Source organism: Diabrotica undecimpunctata, chromosome 9, assembly GCF_040954645.1.
Source record: "Diabrotica undecimpunctata isolate CICGRU chromosome 9, icDiaUnde3, whole genome shotgun sequence".
Lineage (NCBI taxonomy): Eukaryota > Metazoa > Arthropoda > Insecta > Coleoptera > Chrysomelidae > Diabrotica > Diabrotica undecimpunctata.
Genome location: NC_092811.1, coordinates 108,085,183 through 108,095,675, shown reverse-complemented (window position 1 = coordinate 108,095,675; position 10,493 = coordinate 108,085,183).

The window sequence follows — 10,493 nt, the reverse complement described above, 5'->3', positions numbered from 1 at the left end:
CAGTACAGCCTCCTTTGTTGGTTATTAATGAGCCCAGATACACAAATTTATCTACAACGGCGATATTGTTTATCATAACCAGATGATTTTGATTGTTGTTAGCTCTGTCAATTATCATGATTCTCGTTTTATCTCTGTTTATTTTAAGGCCCATCGTTAAGCTTATTATATCCAGGGTTAAGGCTATTATATCCACTCCAACGTCATCTAGGGCCCATTATCATACTTAACTATAAAGCGGTGATGTAGTGTAGAATTGGTGAAGCATTCTTGTAGGCGTCTCCATCTTCTTCTACGATTGTTACATAATCTGCATAGAAAATAATTTTGATGTTTAATATGATAAGTTTATTTGAGGTTTAAATTTCCACTTTCACGGAAATCATTTTCAGAATACAAAACAATATTGTATAATAACCTCTCTTGCAACAAAACAGAAAACAACAACAGAATAATTTAAAACAGTAGCATAGATAACTTAGTTCTAAAAATCACTGACAACATACGCAATAGAAAATTAACAAAGCTAGAAAATGAAGAAAACAATATTAACCAAATTTAACGTTTTGTTTTGGTCTTAAAAAGTATTTATGAGCAGTGTAGGTCATACATGCCACATATCGCAAGGTATTCTGGGAGCGATCGGTGCCGAAGTACCGTTGGAATGCTGCCTTGGGCGCTTAACGTTGATGTAGAGGGGTATCACCAAAGTTAATATCTACTGCTTAATATCAGATACTTCCTTTATCGTTACATTGTATATAACAGGTCCTTTCGGCAACAAATCGTCGACGAAATTTGGATGCTAATTAGTCGCGGTAATTTTGTATATATAGGCGTAATACGGGAGTGTGTACGAAATAATTAATTAATATTCTATATTTATTTTTCTTATTCTTTTTCTACTTTTAACTGGACTTATTACTTTTTTTCTATAACTTAACTTTTTTTGACGCCTACAAGCGTATAAGCTGAAATACTAGGATACAAAAACAGAACAGCAAAAAAAAATGGTTCGATGACGATTGCCTGAAATCCATAAAAGAAAGAAACATGGCTAGAAGGGGCATGCTATAAAATCCCTCTCACAATAACAGTGAAAGGTATAAACAGACAAGAACAGAGCCCATTGCTAGACCAAAATTTATCTCCATTATTAGCCGATATATTTATGGAAGATTTTGAAACAAATATTATTTCTAAACAAATTTAAAACCCACAGTATGGTGGAGATATGTAGACGAAGTATTCTCAATATGACCTCATGGATCAGAGTTGTTGGACACATTCCTGGATGATATAAACGATAAAGAAGAGACAATAACATTTACCATGGAAAAGGAATATAATAACACACTACCTTTCCTGGATGTTTTAATCTCTGGGAACGACACTGGTTATGAGACTCAGGTGTATAGAAAACCAACACATACCAACAGATATTTAAATTTCAAATCAAATCACAATATTAATATTAAAATGGGAATCATTAAATCATACGATAGAGCCAAAATTGCTTGTTATAACGAAAATTCGTTCCTGGAGGAAAAACATTTGTTAACGTCTGTTTTATTAAAAAATGATTATCCTTTATCGTTTATAAATAAGAAATTTTCAACAATCGACCGAATAGAACAGAACAACTTAGATAACGAGATCCTACAGCATACACAAGAAATAATACGAGGAAAATAGCAATACCATACATAAAAGGATTATCAGAAAAACTTAAAAGGATAGCAAATAAATTCAACATTTCAACAACATTCAAAACAACAAACACATTGAGATCTATTTTGTCTAAAAGCAAACCTAATAATGAACAACAAAGGACAAAGAATTGCATTTATAAAATACCTTGTGAATGCGATCAGTTTTATTTAGGTGAAACATCAAGGCCATTAAATGTTAGAATAAGTGAACACCAATCTTATATTAAAAATAGAGAATTTGATAGATCTCAAATATGTAAACACGCATGGGATAATGAACATAGGGTTCAATCGAATGATTCAAATATAGTCCTAAAAGAAACGGATGGTAAAAAGAGAAAAATCAAAGAAGCGGCTCTAATCATGCAAACTGAGACCAATTGTGACCAAATTCCTCTGCAGAATGTAGTAGGATCTGGTTACCCATATTAAAAGACGAAGTTATTTAAAGGAAAATATCAGTATGGTATATAGAGGATACATCATTTATGTTTTTAAATAACAAACATATAAAATCAGAATTTGGTGTTTATTGAAGGATTAACTAAATGCACGACCAAATACTTACCATGTCGGGATAGTATTATGAGTATTTTTTTTTTTTCTGGTTTTTCCCTCATAATTTACTATGGAATCACTAACAGGAGATTTACTGTCATCATAGCATGTGTTTAGACGAAAACGTTAGACGTTAGACGTTAGACGTTAGACGTTAAAAGACGAATTACATGCTATGATTTTTTCTGACGGATATTCTCAAAGCTTTACAACCCTACATGGGTCCTAGCCTCCTCAAGAATTTCTCTCCAGTCGTCCCTATCCATCGTCTTTCTCCATCAAGCACGTATTCCCATATTTTTCATGTCTTCATCGATGTTATCAAGGAACCTTGTTCTAGGTCTTCCTCTTCTTCTCTGACCAATGGATCTATCAAGGAACGTTTTTCTAGCTGGGTGAATTTGTTCCATCCTCATTACATGCCCTATCCACCTCAGACGTCCTATCTTTATGTGTTTTACGATATCAAATTCTTGGTATATTCTATAAAGTTCGAAGAAGTATCGTCTTCTCCACACTTAATTGTCATTCACTGTCCCAAAAATTCGCCTTAGTACTTTCCTTTCGAAACTTCCTAACATGTTTTCATTATTTTTTGTTCGACTCCAGGTCGCTGAACCATATATTAGGACTAGGCGTATTATTGTTTTGTAAAGTTTTATCTTTGTATTTCTCGATATAATTGTGGATTGTGTGGAGGAGATTGAGCCCAAAATAGCATCTGTTTACCGTGAAAATTCTGCAGTTTATCTCTGCGGTAGTATTATTTTCAGTGTTAAGGAGCGCTCCCAGGTATACAAATTCGTTCACTGCTTCGATGAAGTCGTTTTTTGGTACTGGTTAAAGTATTCCACTCATCTATTCAATACATCTTTCCTTCTTGTTAATAGGTGACCATTCTGACTTCTGCCTTGTCTTGTGGTTACCTTAAATTTTTTTCTGTTGATGTTAACTTTCTTATAGAATACTCTGAATTCTTTCTCTCTGTTGAGGTTTTCTATATATTTAAGTTCCTCATTTAGGTGGTTTCGTTTTCTTCTTTTCTGTATCCTCTTTTTTTCTCTTCTCTTTGTCTGGTAATTCTCTACAGTTGTTCTAGTTCGTCGGATAAGCATCTTTCTGTAGGCTTCATTTTTTTCTTTTATTGCATTCTTGCAGTCATCGTCAAACCATTGATTTCTAAGGGCACAAATTTTTGTTTCTATTTCCTCTTTTGCTGCTGCTTCAATGTCTTTCTTAATTCTGGTCGAGTAGGAGTCTATATCTGTCTGGAATTCTTCATTTACATTTTGATTCCTTAGCCTGTTGGTGATGTTTGCCGAGTACCGTTCTGCAATTGTCGCATCTCTCAGATTTTGCACAGCAGAGTATATTTGTGCGGCTCTATAAGCCCTGCAGTTTATAACGTCTATTCTATGCCTTGGATTTGTTAAGATCTGATCAATCTGACTTGTTGTTCTTCCATTAGGTGACGTCCAGGTTACCTTGTGTATGTTCTTGTGTTCAAAATAGGTACTAGCGACTGTCATATTGAGTGCTGCTGCTAAGTTTATCAGTCGTAATCCATTATCGCTACTGATGTTGTGTAGGCTATGCTTCTCTATCGTGGGCATGAAAACTCGCTCTCGTCCTATTCTTGCATTCACGTCACTTAATAAAATCTTAATGTCATTTCTGGGACATCTTCTGCTTGCTCTAGGTCTTCGAAGAACTGTTCTTTTATTTCCTCTGCTTTGTCATCAGTTGGGGCATGTGTATTGATCAAACTGTAATTCATTTATTTACGATTGGATAATGTAATAATCGATATCTTAAACATGAGTAAGCCATATTCTAAAGGAAAATATTGCATTTTCTTATAAAAATTATAAATTTAATTAGGTCATTTTCTCAATTAGTAGTTGCCTTTGTCAAATTGTTGTTAGAGTAAAACTTTTTAAATTGTAAAAATATAAGTGCATCACAATACATTGAATATACAAACACAATTGTTTTAAAACAAATTTCAATATTTTTTATTTTGGTGGTCTTATCCCCAGTAACATCCCCTGTACGTCCGTACTCGGACGTTCCATGGACGTCCGTACTCGGACGTTTTCTGGACTTTCTACATTTACCAATTATAGGATCAAATAGCAAATCTTTCAATAGAATAATAAATTATTTACGGTAATAAAATAATTAAAAGCGAAAAAGTTAAATCACGATTAATTATTTATAGTTTAATATACAAAACATGTTTTTGTTTTTAGGTGTGAAAAGTGAGAAAATCAATAAGATGAATCTTGAAGGCATCTTTTCTAAGATGAACAAGTGTGGCAAAATGATGATATCAATTGTCATTATCATCATACATATTTAAACAAATGGCACAGTCTAATTATTAATGTTTAAAATTTAAAAGACATAAAAGAATTCTATTCAAGAAATATACTGTGTAACTGGTGTGAATTAGCAACTCTTTTTGATGCTTGCGTTGGTTATAGTATATTGTTGAAGATTTGGCACCATTTGCTACGTTACTTCCGAGTTTGGTTTTTTATTTTACTACAAAAAGGTAAGTGTAATTCTACTTAAAATTAGTTATGTTTAAAAGAGAACGATTTGTTTCTAAGCGTCATCAACAGATGATGGTTACGAAAAATGTAGAGTATATTGTTGAAAATATTAATAACCCCGATATTCCATCTTCTTCAAACCTTTCTTCGGAATCCCTAACTGATCATTTTGATGAGAGTTTCAGTTCAAATAGTTCAGATTACAATACTTCCTATTTAAACTTTTTATCGACATCACGTTAAGTAACTAAAATAATCCAAATGGATCACGTGAACGACCATTCTGGTTTAGATCCTTTACAAATCTCTTCTTTCAATGAAACTGAAGAAGGGACTAAACACGGTTGTAACGAGAATTCTGGAGAACCTTATTAAGATGTTTTTAATTTTTCTAATAAATTATGCAACTGGACTTTGTCATTTAAAATACTAGGTGATTTATTAAAAATTGTAAAGAAGTTCCTGATCTTTCTTATTTGCCATCAAATGCTAGAACCCTTCTTGCTTCACCCAGAGAACTTAAATTTAAGGACGTTTTCCCTGGAAAATATTTCTACTTTGATCTTAAAAAAATACTCTAATCCATATGACTCAAATTTTAAAGGTCTTTTTATCTTTGCAAAAAATCAATGTTATAGAAATTTGTATAAATTTTGACGGAATCTCACTAAAAAAGAGTTCTAGTAGTCAGTTTTATCCTAGTTTGTGTAATTTATTTATATATCCAAAAATTGTAGGTTTAATAGGCACTTACCATGTTTATGAGAAACCAAAATTTGCAAATGAATGTTTAATTGATTTTGTAACAGAGTCTGTTTTTTTATTATATAGTTTAAGTCAAAATATTTAAGCAAGGATGAACAAGTTTGTGGGATAGTTAGATTAATGTTAGGTACATGTCGATTTAAATTTTAGGATAATGAGCTTTTCAAAATTGGTGAGGAGACCATAAACGAATTTGTTAGGAGAAGCCTTAAGAAGCTGATTCGCAATAAAATTCAAGGAAAATATAGTTGGCTAGGGAAAAAGCAATATAAAGCTTTTGAAGACACACATTTAGCAATGGTTTTAAAAGGTTTGTAACTTGTACACATAATCAATTTAAGGTACATTTAAGAACTTACACTATTTCTTAAGTGGCCACGTACAGCCGATGAACCATATTATTAACTGTGTCCTATATGTACTTTAGATGGTAAAATTTACCAACTCTGCAAATATTCAGGACTGGCTATGAGGTTGCTTTAAGAACTACAGCTAGAGATATGAGATGAATATTTGTTGTATTAGACATGGCCGTATATTTTATTCATATACTGTTACTTTTATTTTTTAATTGTCAAAGTGTAATTACTGCTCATTTGGTCACTAGAAATAAATACCATTGGTTGGATTGGTATTCTTCTAGTTCAGGCGAGATTCATTAAGACTACAGCACTTGAATTTCATGTGTTTGGTTTGACGTGAAGGACGTAGGATATTACTATGGCATGTTTTTGAGGTTATGTGGGTATCTTTCCCACCATAAAAAAATCGGTTGCCTGTAAAGTCGGTTTTACGGGCGAAGATTTTACGTGACAACGTCTTTTTCTCGGTAGAATATTTATTGATATGAATATTATTAAATTGCACAATAGGAACAAGGAATTGAATGAAAATAAGAATTGCACAAATTTTTACAATAGAAATATATTTTGTTTACCGATTCAACGCGCCTAATTCTCTAGTGCTGCGCGCGCAGCGGACCGATCATGTTTGAGTGGGAGAGAGACGCAAGGCATTCGCCAGTCCGGCGGGCCTCTCTCTCGTTCGGTGACTCATCGTAACAGACGTGAGCGGGCGTTACACTTTTTCATGAGTGACTCCGAGCCACAACCTAATTTAAGACGTTGTCACGTCAAAATGTGATTAAGTAAAATGTCTTCCCTTTTTTCAAAAAAAAACTCCGTTGAATCGAAATATGCCTCACAATTCGAAGTACCGCTTTTTCCATGGCACCCAATCACAAATACTTACACAACACAACCATCACCATCCTCCAGGTCACAGCCTGGACCATTTTAGTTCTGCCGTTCAAAACACTTACACATCAACTGATATTTAAAACACTGAAGTGTAATACAATACACAAATTCCTAACTACACCCCACACATCAAAATTCATACCAAAACTCATCATTCATAGCCACTCCACAAATTACAAAGTATTACCACCAACTACAAATTTTCTCAGACACCTTAAATATAAGCAACCCTTTAAAATACAACAATAAACACATGACACAATACAAAAACAACTTTATGTCACCAAATCCTTATCCCAACTTAGAGAGCAGACAAATATTTTCATCCGTCGAATAAGAGGTTGATAACCAGTCGATATGCTCACGCTCATCCCGTTTGTCCCGAGTGTCACACTCACACGGAACAAAATACACGATACACCATATCCCAACCAAATTCTGTAGCCAAACCCCACTAATCCTAATTATTCCGGACATGTTAGATGACGAAAACTAGTTATTTGTAGTCTACGTAATCAAATCGAAAAAAAATAGCCTACCTTTATACAACCAACCCCATTAATGCCAAATCTCTGCATACCCTACCCCTCAGTCCAATCCCAGAAAACATCACATAAACATACCTAACACAAGCTTTCCTTCTGCAATTAACGCCGATTCAACCGATAATTTAAAACTCAAAATCTACCCTGCTCAAAACTCGAGTCCCTTACAGTCAACTTTCTCGACAAATCTGCTACACTTACAACCAAATCCATAATTAACACATCATCCCTACAGAAAAACCTTATACCTCGTATAGAAGACGATAACATTACAGTTACACACAACACACAACATGAAACTGCGACAGAAACAATACCTACTGAACTTTAACCCCCAACCTTACTACCAACACACACAAAACGAAACACATACGACACATACGAACCATCCCCTTCAGTCATTACACACAAGCAACACAAACACCTAAGACAACACAACCCATACAAATACCTTATGGTACACATTCCACCAAACATTTTTCAACAAAAACATCTCAAGAATATTTTAAAATCACACGAACTTCTTCCCAACAACTTAACCCGTTTAAAAGTCTATTTATCAGATAAAACAGCACTCCTGAATACATTCCAACCCCTAAATATCCACTAATTCCAAACAAAACTAAGAACCAACATTGGTGATAACATAATCACCATCGGCCACAGATATTTCAATAACACCCCACAAAAGTCTTCTAAAACAACAAACAAAAATCCAATCAAACCAGCATATCGTCATGACAGGCGTTAACAAAAATCTTTCACAAAAAGATATTGAAGACCGGTTATCATAAGGCCACTTCCCTCACACTAAAGTCGTCAAAATAATTACTCGCTAAAATAACATCCCTACACACTTCGTTCGAGTCTTCGAGAACTCAGAACAAAAGTTCGCGGAACCACTGAAGTACGTTATTATTAAGCTGAACGAGGAGATTAAACATTGAGTCGAATTGCGTCATCCCCCTGCGCTTAAATTATTGTTCTAGTTTACGCCAGAGTGGACATCACAGCACAGAATACCTACAAAGTATTTCCAAATGTCCAAACTGTCGCGGCAAAAACCCGGCATATTCACACAAATGTCCCGCCAGAAAACGTGCTACCACAATAAAGAAACAGACACAGACAGTCACTACCTCAGACAAATTCCCTCATATTACTCATATTGCATTGCACGAGCCCTCGTATTGTACGAACTTACTTCGGACGTGAAGTCGATAATTAACCTTATGTCTATGATCCAAACTAGCCTACAGGCAATTTACTAAAGAAAATCCAAAAAATTCTGAAAGAAATAGTTCCATTTTTGGATGCATTTGGTACTTTTATTAACGAGCCTCCTCAATTAGTCCACGACGAAATTGGACTGAAAGGAAAATCGCCACAAACATACACAAAAACTCCATACCTTGAAGAGGCACGTAAGCTAAAGCAAGACTTGACAACCACTATCCTTCTTCCTCTTCTTCTCCTTCTTTCCCAGCTTTGCCATTTTCAGGGATTTTCATTTCATCTCTACGTCTGACATGACTAAACCATTGCAATCTTTGTTTTTGAATCTTTTTTGAAAGATGTAGTCACCCCGGCTCCGTCCCTAATTAAGTCGTTCCTGATCCTGTCCCATCTAGTCTTACCCAACGCCCACCCTAACATTTTCATTTCAGCTACCTCTATCTTCTTTTCCTGGATCTTCTTTTCAGGCCACACTTCATGGCCGTACACCAACGCAGGCCTTACCACACCCTTGTATATCTTTCCTGTTAGCCCTTCCTCTATTTTTCGATCACAAAATACCCTGCTCATTTGCTTCCAGTTAAATCAACCAGCCTGTATCCTGTGAGCAATTTCTCGGTCTAGTGTCCCCGTAAATACCTAGGAGTAATAATTGAATCAAACGGATTCTTACCTATCTCATATGCTTATTTTTGATGTATTCCTCCATTGGTATCTTCAATCTGACTCTTTTATCATATTAACGTGTCATCTATGGACCATGTTACTTATGTATATCCTGCTTTAAAAGAACTTCGCTTTGTTTTCTATTTTGTTTTGAAAGTTTTTAAAAAACTGGGGAAGGAACCTTGGTCTGTCGTGGGATTTTCCACAGGTAAATTAATTTTGATCGTTTAAAGTAGATGTTTCGTATTGGGTTTTTTATGAGAAAGTGGTGGTATTTAATATGGGTTTTATGATAGTTAAAGCATTACCTTGTTTTCGCAAATTAGCAGGTAGAGGACATAGTCAGTTTGTGGAGAAGTCAAGCTGTGTTGCGAAAATATTTCGATTGTGTAGATTACGTTTTGAGTGATAAGAAAACAACTTAATACATACGTTTCTCTTGGTGTAAGAAAGGACTCTGTTAAATATGGCGTGAATAAGTATTCACCTTCTTCTTTTGATATTATTATGCCTTTTATTTTTCTTAAGCAAAAGTTCAAGAGCCTTGAAAGATGGCACTTAGGTACCTCTTGGTGTAAGTAAAAACCGTGTTAATTTTGGATTTTCTAGTCAACTGGTTATTTTTCTCATTATTATGCTTTTTGTAATTCTTAAAAACCTCGATTCTTGAAGCTGGTGTTTGTATTATTTTTTGGAAAAAATGTATTAAATATTGGATCAACAAGTCTTCTTCTAATTTCTGTATAATTATAGCTTTCCTTTTTGTTAAACAAAAGACCTAGCGTATTTTAAATATTGTTAATGTATTCTGCCACTGGATTTAATTAAGTGTAGCTCTTTTTTTAGTGTCTACTGCCTTATTGACCTTTTATTTGCAAAAGTTACTAGTGTCGAGGAATGACCACTATTTTCGCGGACAGAAATACGCCAGGATAAGTACCCTACTAGGGGAGCAGTACTGTGAACTTAAGATTTCGGTAAGACTAGGGTGCAAACCTAGCAGTTATCTACTGAGTTGAGTGCGTCTAGTGTTTCTGTATTTTTTGTAAATACGATCATATTAAACTGTCATTTATCGAATATGTAACTTATGTATATACGGCTTCGAAAGAAGCTTGCCTTATTTTCTATTTTGTTTTTGATCGCTTAATCAAATCAAATTGATGTTTCGTAATGTGTGGTCTTTTATTAGAA